This window comes from Capra hircus, chromosome 1 (genome assembly GCF_001704415.2).
Source record: "Capra hircus breed San Clemente chromosome 1, ASM170441v1, whole genome shotgun sequence".
Lineage (NCBI taxonomy): Eukaryota > Metazoa > Chordata > Mammalia > Artiodactyla > Bovidae > Capra > Capra hircus.
Window position 1 is genome coordinate 143632932 of NC_030808.1, and position 16134 is coordinate 143649065.

Below are 16134 nucleotides of genomic sequence, written 5' to 3' on the forward strand. Positions count from 1 at the left end.
TTCCAGAGGAGCTATTTCAAATCCTGAAAGATGATGCTGTGAGAGTGCTGCACTCAATATGCCAGCAAATTTGGAAAACTCAGCAGTGGCCACAGGACTGGAAAAGGTCAGTGTTCATTCCAATCCCAAAGAAAGGCAATGTCAAAGAATGCTCAAACTACCGCACAATTGCACTCTTCTCACACGCTGATAAAGTAATGCTCAAAATTCTCCAAGCCAAGCTTCAGCAATACATGAACCATGAACTTCCAGATGTTCAAGCTGGTTTTAGAAAAGGCAGAGGAACCAGAAAGCAAATTTCCAACATCTGCTGGATCATGGAAAAAGCAAGAGAGTTCCAGAAAAACATCTATTTCTCCTTTATTGACTATGCCAAAGCCTTTGACTGTGTGGATCACAATAAACTGTGGAAAATTCCTCAAGAGATGGGAATACCAGACCACCTAACCTGCCTCTTGAGAAATCTGTATGCAGGTCAGGAAGCAACAGTTAGAACTGGACATGGAACAACAGACTGGTTCCAAATAGGAAAAGGAGTACGTCAAGGCTGTATATTGTCACCCTGCTTATTTAACTTATATGCAGAGTACATCATGAGAAACGCTGGGCTGGAAGAAGCACAAGCTGGAATCAGGATTGCCAGGAGAAATATCAATAACCTCAGATATGCAGATAACACCACCCTTATGGTAGAAAGTGAAGAGGAACTAAAAAGCCTCTTGATGAAAGTGAAGGAGGAGAGTGAAAAAGTTGGCTTAAAGCTCAACATTCAGAAAACGAAGATCATGGCATCTGGTCCCATCACTTCATGGGAAATAGATGGGGAAACAGTGGAAACAGTCAGACTTTATTTTTTGGGCTCCAAAATCACTGGAGATGGTGATTGCAGCCATGAAATTAAAAGACGCTTACTCCTTGAAAGGAAAGTTATGAGCAACCTAGACAGCATATTCAAAAGCAGAGACATTACATTGCCAACAAAGGTCTGTCTAGTCAAGGCTATGGTTTTTCCAGTGGTCATGTATGGATGTGAGAGTTGGACTGTGAAGAAAGCTGAGCGCTGAAGGATTGATGCTTTTGAACTGTGGTGTTGGAGGAGACTCCTGAGAGTCCCTTAGACTGCAAGGAGATCCAACCAGTCCATTCTAAAGGAGATCAACCCTGGGATTTCTTTGGAAGGAATGATGCAAAAGCTGAAACTCCAGTACTTTGGCCACCTCATGCGAAGAGTTGACTCATTGGAAAAGACTCTAATGCTGGGAGGGACTGGGGGCAGGAGGAGAAGGGGACGACAGAGGATGAGATGGCTGGATGGCATCACTGACTCAATGGACGTGAGTCTTAGTGAACTCCGGGAGTTGGAACGGACAGGGAGGCCTGGTGTGCTGCAATTCATGGGGTCGCAAAGAGTCGGACACGACTGAGCAACTGAACTGAGCTAATATTCCCAGGTGGCACTAGTGGTAAAGAATCCACCTGCCAGTACAGAAGACATAGGAGACATAGGTTTGCTCTTTGGATCAGGAAGATACCCCTGGAGGAGGAAGTGGCAACCTGCTCCAGTATTCTTGCCTGAAGAATCACATGGACAGAGCAGTCTATGGTCTACACTCCATGAGGTCACAAAGAGCTGGACGTGACTGAAGCGACTCAGCGTGCACGTTAGTGGTATCAGATGATATTCGTCCTTCTCCTTCTGACTTACTTGGTAAGATAATCTCTAGGTTCAGCCATGTTGCTGCAGATGGCGCTGTTTCATCCTTTTGGATGGCTGAGTAATATTCCATTGTTTATATGCACCACATCTTAACCTATTCATCTGTTGGTGGACATTTAAGTTGCTTCCATCAACATCCTTTCTTATAGTAACAACCCCTGAGATCACGGACATTTTTCACTTTCCTTCCTACAGTGTGTGTGCCTAGGGCAGTGTTCACATCTGTGTCCCCGACTCCCGACCACCCCCAAATATTTCCCAGCACCTGCAATTCTTTCTCATTTTTACCCCCAATGTCACTATTGCTATTTTCACAGAGAGTTCCTGTTTGCCTGGATTCCCCATGTCTGAACTTCTGGGTTTGATAGCTGTCTTCCGTCTTAGAACCCACCCCCTACCCCCCACCTGCTAGGCTCATTGTTCTCAGAACAAACCTTTGGGAACTTCCTCGAGTGGGTCTGTTGGTGGTAAACAACTTTAGCTTTTCTGCAAATGTCTTTGTCTTGTCCTGGTTTTGAAATGAAGTTTGGCTGTCTGACTAGTTACAAGCCATCATTGCTTTCTCTCAGCATTTTCAGACAATTTCCACTCCTCTTGCTTGGAGGTCTCTGGACAGGATCTCATGCCTGGTTGCGAACTCGTCCTTTCTCTCTGCCTGTTCAGAAATCCTTCCTCCTGTTTGTCTTCGCTGTCCGCAGCCACACTAGAATGTCTGAGCGTGAATTTATTTTTATCTGGCTTGAGGTCTGATTTGCCCCCCGTGCCTCTGAGAATACAGTCTTTCATCAGTTCTAGCAATTGCTCAGCCATCATTGTGCCTCTCATTTTGTCTTTGCCCTGTTCCTTCCTGTGTTCCCTCTATAACCCCAGCCAGGTGTGTGCTGTGCCTGCCTTTCCATCCCCAGGCCTCACACCCTCTTTCCTGTGCCCCACCTCTGTGTCTCTCTGCACGGCGTTATGGCCAATTCTGTCCATCTGCCAGCTGACACATTCTGTCAGCAGCCACGTCTAATCTGCCCTCTGAACTGTCCATTAAGTCTTTTTCTTAAATTGTTTATTTATTCATTTTTGGTTGCACTGGGTCTTCGATGCTGCATGCAGGTTCTCTCTGGCTGCGGTGAGCAAGGGCTTCTCATTGCGGTGGCTTCTCTTGTCGCTGAGCACAGGCTCTAGAGTGGGCTTCAGTAGCTATGGCACATGAGCTTTTTGCTCCATGGCATGGGGGAATCTTCCTGGACCAGGGGTTGAACTGGTGCCCCCTGCATTGGCAGACCAATTCTTAACCACTGGACCATCAGGGAAGTGTGCCCATCCACTGAGTCTTAATCTTAAATTTTACATTTTTATCACTATGCTTTTAAAAAAGCACATCCCTCCTCTTTTCCACATAGTATCACGTTCCTGCCCCATGCTTTTGATTCCCTTTCAGCACTTGAAATATTCTGGATGCACAAAACCATGAATGGCTAAGCCCCAAAGAGTCTTCGGTCCTGAAAATACTCCTCCTCACCCAGCACAGTCAGGGCCAAGTAGCTCTCCAGGGAGGTACCTCCTTTCTTGGATTACGAGGCCATTGGCATAAGGGGCGTGAAGTGGCTGGAGGTGTCCATAGCTTTATTTCTGTGCAGAACTTAGTGTATCCCCCATGGAGCATCCCCTACGTTTCCCCCAAACCAGAGCCGCCCGTCCAACAGGATCTAAGTTTGCAGGCATGAGAAGCACACATCTTGCAGGTGGATCCTGGAGTTAATGGGGGGAGGAGCCAACTCCACCCTTCCCCGTGGGGAGTCTGATTATGAGGGGGTATTACTGTCCATTCGCTGTTGGCTAAACCCATAGCCAGTGTCCTGGAGCTAACACCCCACCCCCGAGGACACTGAGCCTGGGCCCCACTCGGTTTGTGAGGCTGGGCTCCCAGCAGCGTGGGGAACCAGTGACAGAGCGGTGGTCTCTGTGGCCACAGCCCTTCTGCTATGACGTGAGTCCCCGATCTGAGGCTGTGATGTGTGAGGTCCCCTGAGCATGGACTGGGGGCTGCAAGGACCCTTGGAGACCAGTGTGGGCTCAGGTCCTGGGGTCCAGGGAGCAAGCCCCGGGCTGCAGCTGACATCACCTCTGGTGGTGATGACTCGCTTCCCCCTCCAGTGAGGATGGGGGTCTCCGCTCACCAGTCTGCCCCTAGCTGGCCGGTTGAGCTCCTTGAGAAAGGAACTCTTGTCGCGGACTCAGCAGCACAGCCTTCTGCGGGCAGCTTGCACATTCGGCCACATCACCCTTGGAGAGCTGGAGTGGGAGTCACCTTGCGGTGGCCAGGGAGTGAGGTGCTGACACCTGCCCCTGGGCCATCTGGCCCCCTGTTGTCCTCTGTGCAGATGCTCTCTGTGGACGGAGGTGGGACACAAAGAGGCACACACTTTGGGCCATCCCCTTAGACCCACCCATGTTCCCTAAGGCAGCCTACCAAGGCCTTCCCCCCAGACCTTCCGGTTCTGGTTCCAATCTGGTGCTCTGAGGCCATTCGCTGCTGCCCAGAAGTCCTCTCGTGGCATGCCCTCAAGCCACCTCTCCCTCCATCCAAAGGCGGGGCACCATGACCTCCGTAATCTCTGCTCACTGGCCCTCAGGGCCACCTGTGGCTGGGGTGCAGCCATATGTATGTTCCTTTGCACTATCATGTCAGGCTGAGCCGCTCACGAATCGGATCTAGGCTGCCCCCCTAGTAGCATCTTAGGACTTAGGGGACACCCCCAAGTGGCCAAGGTGAGACTGAGGGGGAGGCGTCAGGGCGATAGAGGTGACAAGAAGGTCTGGACCACAGGCTGGGTAACTTCCTTGTCCCTGGGCTTGAACCCAAACGTACCATTTCCATCCCAGGACAGAGGCTGTTGCACCCACCCAACCTTATGACAGCGGTTTGCGAGCCCCTAGCTCGGGAGGGGCAGTTTCAATCACACCCGACGTCAGTGCTGAGTCCTCAGGACCTGCCAGGGCCCAGAAACTGGAACAGTGTCTAGTTCCCTGAGCCAGAAGGACTGGCATCACACTACAACCCAGGGGGGCCCTTCCTGCTACCCCCGGGGAGCCCGGCTTGGCGTCCACATCCTGGACCACGGCCTGGCCGTGGAGAGTGGCCGCCAGAGTGCCTGTGCAGTGGTGGTGCCCCGCTGGTGCCCGCCCTCCGCTTAGTGGAGAGCGGGGGATTTCTGGCTTTCCTAGGACACTGGTCAGACGGAGGACTCTCCGACCACACAGGTGCATCTGCTGCAAGTCTCCGCCCCCTGAGCCTCTCACCCCTCCTCCACACCCTGGCCAGGCAATGCCGGCATCTCCATGGGCTACAGGGAGTCACCGTGGCCATGCCCCCTGGCTGGCCCCTTCACAGCTCATCAGGGTCACCCAGACACTCGCCCAGCGTATTAGGGATCCCGAGTCTGGGGCACAGAGCCCAGGCTCACACCCTCTTCCTTGCCCGGCCTTACGCTCTGTACCACCATCTGCCCCCTACTATCCAGTCCCCCAAAGACCATGCCTTCCTAGGAGCCAGTCATGCTAAGTCGCTTCAGTCATATCTCATTCTATGCAACCCTACCCCAGGATCTTAGTCCCCAGGCTCCTCTGCCCATGGGATTCTCCAGGCAAGAATACTGGAGTGGGTTATGCCCTCCTCCAGGGGATCTTCCCCACCCAGGGATCTGACTTGCATCTCTTACATTTCCTGCATTGGCAGCCGGGCTCTTTACCGCTAGGAAGCCCTCTTAGGAGCCAGACCCTGCACTAAAATGAACAGGGCCCACGTTCCATTGCTCGGGCTATGCTCAGGCCTGGCTCTCTCCTGACTGTTCTGGAATGAGGGGCTGGTGTCACCTGTGACACCTGACCCATGTGGGGGCCCCTGTAGGTCTCCAGGGAAAAGGGGATGCTCCCCTTGTACGCGTGAGGGAGGCTGCTCTGCTGGCCCAGAGCTGGGGGGGCATTAGCTCAAGGTTTGCGGGCTGGTCAAGTAAGATTTTCCCTCCCGGGTCTCAGGGTCCATCCCCGCCCCATGCCTAGTCTTCAGCACAGCAAACTTGTCACGTGGCCCGGTCCATGGCCAGAATGCCTATGGCTCTGCCTCCTCTGTGTGACTGGCCATCCCAGTGAGCCTGAGACTGTCCTGAAAGTCCCATGGCCTCGGACCCAAGCTCTTTTGTCTCCCAGAGAGTCACCTGCTTACAGTCAGATCCTGGATCCAATTCAGGACAGGCCGATTACCGGTGACTGAGACCCTTGCTGAGGGCACAGGTCGGGGCACTGGAACTGTGGTCATTTAAATCAGGAAACTATCTCATAACTAATACTAGGTTCAGTAAAGGGGAATTGAGGGCCCCAAGGGTAAGCAATAGGTGGTTTCATTTACTTCAAAAATGCAGAATTAAGAATGAACAAATGTAGTAATGTATAGTGGAGCCATATGTAACTTTGTCCTGTATTTTTCAAGTCTCCTGTAAGTGTGTTATCATACTTTCATAATTTAAAACATAAAAAAGAAAGAGGAAAAAAAAGAATTAACAAATGTACAGGAAGCGAGACTAGTTAGTTCAGGGACTGAGGCTGAATTCGTCTGGGGGATTCAACCTGCCCAGCGCTCCTCTCAGACTTTCCAGTGAAGATTGAGGGGTTGTCTGGGGACATAGCCAGAGCAAGGATGAGCACAGTGGCCAGCTCTTGGTGGGCACACCCGGACCCTGCCTGCAGGCTTTCGTGGGTGGAAGGGTCACCACCTCCTGCGGCCACCCCAGGGCCTTTCTGCCGCCCGGCTGGAGCCTCTGTGGCCACACAACTCACTTAGAGAGTGGCCTAGACTAATGGCCACTTAAAAATGTATGACCTCGGCTCCGGCCAGGTCCTGGGTAGCACTGGGAAGATTGATCCTGAGTCTTTCCCGCAGGGTCCCGGGGCCCTGGAACCAGCATCAGCTTCACCTCCCGCCCACGTTCCCTTTGCCCCCCACTCACCCCTCCTGGGGCAAAAACTGATGCCCTGAGCTTTGTCACCAGCTTCTCTTGTCCCATGGTTCTCTGCCCAGGCAGTTCAGAGACTGCGCGTGTTCACGGCATCGGGACGGGCCTCAGGCTGTGAGGGCCAAGGCTGCTGAGTGGCCCATTTCCCACGCAAAGGCACCAGAGGATCAATAACCCCCATCGGTGGGTTTCCCGTCCCCGGACCCCTCGGCTCCCAGCATCTCCCAGCCTTGCTCAGGCTGCAGGATCTGGTTCTGGCAACCCAGCAAGGCACTAGATTATGGATTTGGGCTGTAGCTCCCTGGCCAGGAGGGAGGCTCCTCCCAGGAAGTGCTATCTCTGCCTTCAGATCTGAAGGCCCCTCTGATCTGAGTCCAGCCTCTCTTGCAGGACTTTGCAGTGACCAGCATGGCCCGGAGTGCCCTTATGTCACCTCGGGGCACCAGTGAGCCAGGCTCTGCACTCAAGCCCAGTGGGTGGCACTTTGTCTGAGTACTTAGTCATCCCACTCCAGGGTCTGTGACTCATGGTATTAGCTGCAAGTGATCAGGACCCTGCTAACAGTGCCCTAAACCAGAGTCAGTTGTTTACCCATGCCAAAATAGAGCCAGGTCCGTGCTGACCTGCTCTGCAGCTTGACGAGGTCAGCGCCAGTATGTTGTCTGTGCAGCCAGCCCAGGCTAGAGGGTGGCTGGGTCTGAGCACGCCTGGCCTGGCAGCATCCACGGCAGAGGCCGTGACAGGCCCTGGGGTGTCAGCTGGCTGTCTTCGCAATGTGCATGGCCTCCCAGCACCTGTGTTCTCAGGACAGCTGTCCCAAGGGAGCTTTAAGAGCCCAGCGGCCCAGAGCTGAACCTCCACCTATGGAAGTGCTGCTGCTGCTGCTGCTAAGTCGCTTTAGTCATGTCCGATTCTGTGCGACTCCATAGACGGCAGCCCACCAGGCTCCTCTGTCCCTTGGATTCTCCAGGCAAGAATACTGGAGTGGGTTGCCATTTTCTTCTCCAGTGCATGCATGCATGCTAAGTCACTTCAGTCGTGTCCAACTCCGTGCGACTCTACGGACAGCAGCCCTCCAGGCTCCTCTGTCCACAGGAAGTGAGCCCTGAGCAAACTGGCTGACGAGGAATTTGGAGACAGAGGGGCCCGTTGGCCCAGGACCCTGCAGGAAGTTACAGCAGTTAGTGACAGCTGCTGGAGAAAGGCTGGTGTGCAGCAATTGCTGTGGTTTCTGTTTCCTTATTTTGTCATCAATTTCTGGTGCGTGTGTGCTTAAGCTGTTTCGGTTGTTTCTGACTCTTTGTGACCCCATGGACCGTAGCCAGCCAGGCTCCTCTGTCCATGGGATTTCCCAGGCAAGAGTACTGGAGTGGGTAGCCATTTTCTCCTCCAGGGGATCTTCCCAACCCAGGGATCAGACTCACGTCTCCTAACGTCTCCTGCGTTGGCAGGCAGGTTCTTTACCACCAGTGCCACTTGGGAAGCCAATCAATTTCTGGTATTATTGCATTATGATCAGAAAATCTCGTGTTTTCCTATAGTCTGGAAATTATTGAAACTCTCTGCGGCTCAACGTGTTGTCAACGTCCAAGAATGTTCCAGGGCCACATGGAGAGGCAGTGCCGTCCCTGAGATGGCACCGGCAACGTCTCCCTCATTTCCACCTTCTGGTCATCTTGCTGGGCTGTGCGTACAGTTTCCTTAGTGCCGGTTCTGCTGTGGACGCGGAGGAGAGTAAAGGCCCCTCTTACCAAAGGGCCAGCTTTCTCTCTGTGTCTCCTGGCGCGAGGATGTGTCTCAAACAATGTCCATTCCTTTTCTCCACTGCCGGAGTCCAGCTCCAGCAGCCAGGGATTCAGCCTGAAGGGGTGGGCGGTGTCAGCGAGAGAAACTGAGGCAGCCTCTCAGTTTTCTTGGACTGCCTGTTTATTTCGAGCTTATGATTCTCTTTTATACTTTTACAAAAGCATTAGGTCAGAGGTTCGATATTTTTAGTTCCCACTGACCCAGGTTTATTTTTCTCCAAAAATCGTTGTTGCCCCTCAAAAGGAGTTCCTTCCTCAGCAATTCTTTTATCTACTTCTTCTCATGTGTCCTTGTGAATACACTGTAACTCATGCTAATGTCTGAGCTGCATACCGCATTCCTCAGTTTATTTCTTATCTTTCTAAGTCCTGTTTGCCCCTAGAATCCTAAGCTCACTATTTCTTAGAAAGGGCTTCTAGCTAATAATATCTCTAAAGTCCCTAATTTTTATAAGCTATAGTAGAATATTGTAACATTACAGCAATCCTTAAATCTTTAGCTTCTAACTATTTTAATTATTCCTAAGCCCTAAATTCAGCAAACTCCTTTGCCATAAACACTTTTCTCACAAATAGGCTTCAGATAGGAATCCCTGCCATGGTCTCAAGCTGCAGCCTCTGTGCTCACCCTGAAACACTTTTTTGTAAAAGTCCTTGAACAAATGTCAGTGATTAACTTTATGAATTATTCTTTGAGCACAGCTGCAGAAGGCTTTATGCCTTCTCCTGCTCCTCTCAAAAACAATAAGCACCTTAATAGTCTCTTCAGTCAACCCAGCCAAGGAAAGGAAAAAACAAGTCAGAATCACAAAACATTACTCCTTTATCCCGGCTCCATGCCTACGGAACAAAGGGAGGGGGTTTAGAGCCGTGCCTCTATTTTGTCAGTAATGCCTAACGCGGCTCCCGACACTCCACACAGTGGCCTCGAAGAAAACATGCTCTGTCTGAGCTTTCTGGGAGGATGGCATATCTTCCCCCAACCCTTGCCATCTTGTCAGGCTGCCCGAGTCTGTAGAACTCTCTGCAAAGGGAGGGTAGGGGCGAGGAGGAGCCTGGGGCCAGAAGGGGCCGCTGGGCCTGGAGAAGCAGCCCCGGGGGCCAGACCAGAGATAGTGGTGAGCCCCTTGCTCATCCGGGGCCTCTGTGCCAGCTGCGGCCAGAGCAGGGAAGAGCGATACTGGCAAGCTCGCCCCCTGCCCCAGGTGGGCCCAGCTCTGTTGCCTTCTGTCAGTGTCGGTCTGGGGCTCCTGGCCTGGCCAGTCAGTGACAGCTGGCCGAGGCCTCTGGGCAGCCAGGCCTCCTTCAGGGTCATGGTCCTCAAACATTCGTTAAAAGATTCAGGGAGAAAATGAGTTTCCTATTTAGTAACTAGAAAGTAAAAGAGGAGAGTGAAAAAGTTGGCTTAAGGTTCAATATTCAGAAAACTAAGATCATGTCATCCGGTCCCATCACTTCATGGCAAACAGACGGGGAAACAGTGGAAACAGTGGCTGGCTTTATTTTTTTGGGTTCTGCGGGATGGTGACTGCAGCCATGAGATTAAAAGACGCTTGCTCCTTGGAAGGAAAGTTATGACCAACCTAGACAGCATATTCAAAAGCAGAGACATTACTTTGCCAACAAAGGTCCATCTGCTCAAGGATATGGTTTTTCCAATGGTCATATATGGATATGAGAGTTGGACTGTGAAGAAAGCTGAGCGCCGAAGAATTGATGCTTTTGAACTGTGGTGTTGGAAAAGACCCTTGAGAATCCCTTGGACTGCAAGGAGATCCAACCAGTCCATTCTGAAGGTCAGTCCTGGGTGTTCATTGGAGGGAATGATGTTGAAGCTGAAACTCCAATACTTTGGCCACCGGAAGCGAAGAGCTGTCTCATTTGAAAAGACCCTGATGCTGGGAAAGATTGAGGGCAGAAGGAGAAGGGGACAACAGAGGATGAGATGGTTGGATGGCTTCACTGACACAATGGAGGTGGGTTTGAGTGAACTCCGGCAGTTGGTGATGGACAGGGAGGCCTGGCATGCTGCGGTTCATGGGGTCACAAAGAGTCGGACGTGACTGAGTGACTGAACTGAACTGACTGACTGAAATACTCTTGGTGTTCAAAACAAAGCATTCGGGGACTTCCCTGGCTGTCCAGTGGCTAGGAATCGTGGCTTCCACTGCAGAGGGCCTGGAAGGGGAACTAAGATCCGACTTGCCGCTTGGTGTGACCTTCCCCCTCCCCCCAGAAAGTAAAGTTCAAAAAGAAAGCATTTATTCCGTGTGCTGGCCAAGTTCCTGGTCAGCATACTAAACATATAGCATTTATGTAATCATCGAGTCACTGACTTTCAGAGGCCAGGCCGTGGGTGTGTCTATTTTAGACTTGAGGGCAGCATACCTCCTTTGTGATACTGATCAGGCTGCTTCCTAGGACCGGCGTGTGCAAAACTTGGGTGCAGATGGGATTTTTTTGTCGGTCCCAAAAAGAGCAGGAAGGACGTGAGGGAGGGTGAGGTGGGCGAGGACGAGGAGTGCGACCGTGACCGTCACTGAACTGGCTGTCTCCGCGGGCCTTCTGTGTATCCCACACTCTGGGGTGTGATCCCACCACTCACTGAGGGGGGGCCAGTGGTGTCCACGCCCCACCACATCTTACTTGCCTGCTCCGGAGCCCCCAGCGGGTCCTGCAGGTGGGACCCTGCCAGTGCCCAGCCGCCCAGCAGCAGCTGATCAGAGTGAGCTGCTGGCACGGGATCTGGGGTACCCTGTGTGTCTGCTGGAGTCTGGGTCACCAAGCAGGCCACTGTGACCAGGCAGCTGGGGGGAAGAGACACACAAGATCGGGATTAGCCGACCACCTCGCCTTCCATTTGCACCCACGGCACTCTGGGACCTTTGGAGGTCGGCATTCTGGGCAGCTCAGCCCAGAACACGCCCTTCCCTCCCATCTCTCTCTTCTGCCCCTGAACCGGATATTAGATGTGCTGGGTGCTGACACCAGAGGCACTAGGCCTGAGCTAGCTTCTGCCCCCAGGGAAGGCGGTCTCTTGGGCTAGAAAAACAGCCCAAGCAGGTGGATGGAGGGCTTAGGAGGGCCACCTGCAGTGCAGGGTGGTCGCTTCTGCCCCTGCCCCACACCCAACACATCCGGCAGGACCCCAGGTGAGGGAGAGGCGGTTTGGGCATGGAAAGGACTCTTGGTGGACAACTTCAGCTTGAAAGGGGAGAGCAAGAATCCAGGCTGTCAGAAAGCCAAGGAAAAAGGCAGCAGAGCTGAAAATAGGAGCGCTGAACAGAATGTCCGGAAATGCCAACCACAGCACCAGGTTTGATTCATTATTGCTAATTATTTAAGTCACAGTATGCAGAATAAAGCCCGGGGAGAGGATACTGTTTCTGTACAAACGAATGCAGAAAGTACTGCACTGAGAGACCCAGGGGGAGGCAGTCACCGCTCGTCCAAGACAGTCACCCCTGGCATTCTGATGCATTTCCTTCCAATCTCTGTTTTTTCTCCTTCCAATAGTTTATTATCTCATAAAAGCCAAATAACATATGATAAATATTGGTTCAAACAGGTTATTCCTCCATTGTATTATATTATCAATTATTATTATTATTGATGAATGGTTGTTTGGGAGTGAAGTGTTTTCATTACCATAACTGACAATTTTTAAAATACTTCTTTGCCGGGAGCCAGCGTGAGGAACTCTGCCCATGGCAAAGGTCATGAGGAAGGAGGCTTCGGCATACGCAAAGGCAGGATTGAGCCTCAGGAAACCCCCTGTTCCTGAGCATCTACCCCCAAAACCAGAGTGCCTACTTTACTGTTTTATACTCTCACCTATACCACTGACTGTAAGGGGGGCTGACCCCCCCACCACCTCTCTCGGAGAAGGAGTTAACTTGCAGCTCCAGTTAATAAAAATTCCTGGGTGTGACAAGAGTGTTTCAACTTACAAGCTCCTCTGAAGGTTCTCTAGCCTGCCTGAGCAGGTTCGTCCGGCCACATGTGCTTGTTTACAGCCTTCCAACCGTGAGAGGCACGAGATGCTTTAAACTTTCTAAATACAGGCTCTTTTGAGAAGTTAGAAAATTATTAGTATAGTATAGAGGGTTGATTAGAAATTATATTGGTGAAGGGTTTTTCATTTGTTGAACCAATATTTGCTGCTAAATCTCCATATTCCCTGCCCTTATAATGAATATAACTAGCATATAGGAGAAATAAGTATTAACCTTTAAGATTAATCATGTTAAACTTTAGGCTAAGTAAATTCCTTTCTTGATTGTAACCCACTACACCCTCACCCTATAGGAATGCAACTTTATTTGGAGGGTGGTGCCTAGTTTAATAAAAAAATCACCCCTGGAAAAAATTAGTTTTCTGGTTGACTGACCGGTATCAGAAAGGGCCATAAAATGTAAGCAGGCCTCATGGCCAGAAGATGATGTAAAACCCCTAAGACCTTTGTATAATTTTATATGAAGCACCTGATTTTGGCAAGGGTCAGGTCTGCTGACCCTGCATGACTCTGTATTCATCCCTATGTATAACAAAAAGTATATAAGCAAACCTGAAAATAAAGAAATCGGATCAGTTTCTGGAAAGACCGATTCCCCCGTGTCGTTTCTTTCCCCTTCTGGCTGAATTCCCATCTGGAGCATGGGTACTCACCAAGCCTGCTAATTCTGCCTGGGCTTCTAAGATCGGACTGGGGAGGCCTCAGTGCCTCCTCTCCTTCGGGAGAACGGAAAGACGCCTGTGGCCTACGTAGGTGGTGCAAGCTTCTTGTCTCGAGGTTTTATTGGTATTCCATGTAAACCAAGTTATTCAGCCTCTTTTTCTCCACTAATTTTCCTACTACACTATTCTTTTCTAATCTCTCTTTATATCTGTAATTAAATAAGTTCTATCCTAGGACGCCTATTGCATCTCCCCTTTGAATTACCCTGGATCCACCGGGGCTGGACCCCACCACTTCTTTATATCTTTTACTTGGCTGCATCTGGTCTAGTTGTGGCATGCCCAGGATAGTGGGTCTTTTAGGTGTGGTACTAACTGACAGTTACAGAGTGCAGTACTGGGGGGGTCCCTTACATCAGTGGTGGTGCTGGGGAGGCTGTCAGTGTGGAGATGGCCCAGGCCCAGCATGAAGACTCACCTCAAGAGAAATGAGAGGCAAAAAAAAAAAAAAAGAGAGAGAAATGAGAGGCCCCATCACCTTCTCTTCTGCACTCTTCAACCCAAGCAGCGGGTACCTTCCTTATACATTTATCACAAAAAATGGTCTCTATATCCTGTGATGAAGATTCCTTCATGCTTTGAAGGCCCTGTTGTTTAGTCACTAAGTCATGTCCTACTCTTTGTGATCCCCTAGACTGTAGCCCGCCAGGCTCCTCTGTCCATGGGCAAGAATACTGGAGTAGGTTGCCATTTCCTTCTCCAGAGTCACTCTCTTTAAAAAAATTTTTTTTAAACTTTTATGTAGTTGTGATCATATCACTCCTTCACGTTGACTCATTTTTTAAATGCTCAGGGGAGACTTCCCTGGTGGTCCAGTGGTTATGACTCTGTGCTTCCACTTCATGGGGCCTGGATTCAACCCCTGGCCAGGGAAGTAATATCCTGCATACCATGTGGTGTGACCAAAAATAATAAGAATAAATAAAATGCTCAAGAGACTTTGAAAAGATTCAAAGGCCTAAAGATAGCCAGGTTTCAGATTAGATGACAGGCAGGTCTGACTGTTGGTTTTCCTGTTGCTTAAGCCTCATCTCAACTAGCTCAGTTCTGTACCTTCACGATTCTTCTAGTTAGGGGGTGATGAATTCCTCTGACTTTAGCATACTTCATCAAAGGTACCACTCCAAAAAGGAGGAGAAAGACAGTACAAGCAGCAATCGCCGTCGTGGCAAGGGGGAAAGTTTTATGATCTGGGAATCCACTTTAACAATGAACATTTTAAGACTTTCCAGACTATCACAAACCCTTTCTAAACACTATTTTGATGGTGACATTATAGTTCATCAATAAACATAGCGTAATTGTTACATAAATTACATAACAGCCATTGATGTTTTTTGTCCTTCCAATGAATATTCAGAGTTGATTTCCATTAGGATTGACTGGTTTGATCTCCTTGCAGTCCAAGCGACTCTCAAGAGTCTTCCCCAGCTACTGCTGCTGCTAAGTCGCTTCAGTCGTGTCTGACTCTGTGCGACCCCATAGACGGCAGCCCACCAGGCTCCCCCGTCCCTGGGATTCTCCAGGCAAGAACACTGGAGTGGGTTGCCATTTCCTTCTCCAATGCATTAAAGTGAAAAGTGAAAGTGAAGTCGCTCAGCTGTACCCGACTCAGCGACCCCATGGACTGCAACCTACCAGGCTCCTCGGTCCATGGGGTTTTCCAGGCAAGAGTACATTGATGTTTCTTGTACTTCCAATGAATATCCAGAGTTGATTTCCTTTAGCATTGATTGGTTTGATATCCTTGCAGTCCAAGCAACTCTCAAGAGTCTTCTCCAGCACCATAATTCAAAAGCATCAGTTCTTTGACATTCGGCCTTCTTTATGATCCAACACTCACATCTGTACATGACTACTGGGAAAACCATAGCTTTGACTCTATGGACCTTTGTTGACAGAGTGATGTTCCTGCATTATGCTGTCTAGGTTTGTCGTAGCTTTTCTATGTCTATTTCCCTCTGTGGACCATGTGCTCCCCTGAAGCTACCTTTCACGGAAGTCTGGATTAAGTATAAGGAAACACTTGTCCTGAGGTCAGGACCACTCCTCAGAGCGCTACAGGCGACAGTGTTCCTGCACTCCAGGTGAGGGAAGGAAGCGCAGGGAGAAGCGCCGGAGTGCCACGAAATGGCAGTGTTCACTAGCTGGGTTCTCTGTATGTTACAGCTTCAGAGTCAGGTGAGTTTACTAAAATTCCACTTAGAGATCCTGTAGATTCATATGCTGTTGTGGAGAGGTCCCACACACCCTTTACATAATAGGGAAGCCCAATCTGACTCTGTGCTGATCTTTTACTTTAACCTGTGTTAGTCACTAAAGGGATGCTGCCTATTGCTTGAAGTACACATAGTCGCCCAACTCCAGGAGACCTGCCTCTCATGCCTGAGGTTAAACTGAAATACCTTTTTTTGTCAGCTCACAGGAAACACCCTGACCAGGACCACCTGTAAAAGGCTGCAGGAAAGAAGAAATGGGAGTCTGGCTGGAAGGCGGAAGTAGTTGCAACAACTTAGGGCTGTTTATTTTTTTTTTAATCTTTTCTTCCCTGCCTCCCCATTTTGCTCTGTGAAAGAAACTAGCATCTAAACCTGGGCAATGGGACTTCCCTGGTGGTCCAATGGCTAGGACTCCATGCTCCAAATGCCACGGGGGCGGGGGGTGGGGGGGTGCCGGGTTCAATCCCTGGTCAGGAAACTAGATCCTACATGCTGAAACTACAATCAAAGATCCCGAGTGCCCCAACTAAGACCTGGCACAGTCAAATAAATAAGTAAATATTAAAAAAAAAAAAAAAGATGAAGCTGGGCAAGATGGCTCTCTGGGACACTAGTCCACCCTGTCCTCAGTCTGCTGGCTTTCTGCTGGTCTCTTT